Genomic DNA, 422 nt, shown 5'->3' on the forward strand with positions numbered 1-422 from the left:
GGATCATGAGGTCAGGATTTCGAGACCAGCCTGATCAACATAGTGAAACCCCGTCTCTACTAAAAATACAAAAATTAGCCAGGTGTGGTGGCGGGCACCTGTAATCCCAGCTACTCGGGAGGCTGTGGCAGGAGAATCGCTTGAACCCGGGAGGCAGAGGTTGTGGTGAGCTGAGATCACGCCATTGTACTTCAGCCTGGGCAACAGAGCGAGACTCAGTCTCAAAAAAAAAAAAAAAAAACTATAAAACCCACCAGCTGTTAGGTTCAAAAGAAGCCTCGGGATGAGTGGAAGCGAATTTGAGGAAAAGCAGTTTATGCCCCAGTGAAGTGCTTTGTTTTATGCTATTCTCTTCCCAGCTACCTCGGGGACCTGTGAAAACAGAATGCTGTCCGTTTCTGACACACACACAGACCCTGCTT

This window comes from Colobus angolensis, unplaced genomic scaffold, assembly GCF_000951035.1.
Source record: "Colobus angolensis palliatus isolate OR3802 unplaced genomic scaffold, Cang.pa_1.0 Scaffold25, whole genome shotgun sequence".
Classification (NCBI taxonomy): Eukaryota; Metazoa; Chordata; class Mammalia; order Primates; family Cercopithecidae; genus Colobus; species Colobus angolensis.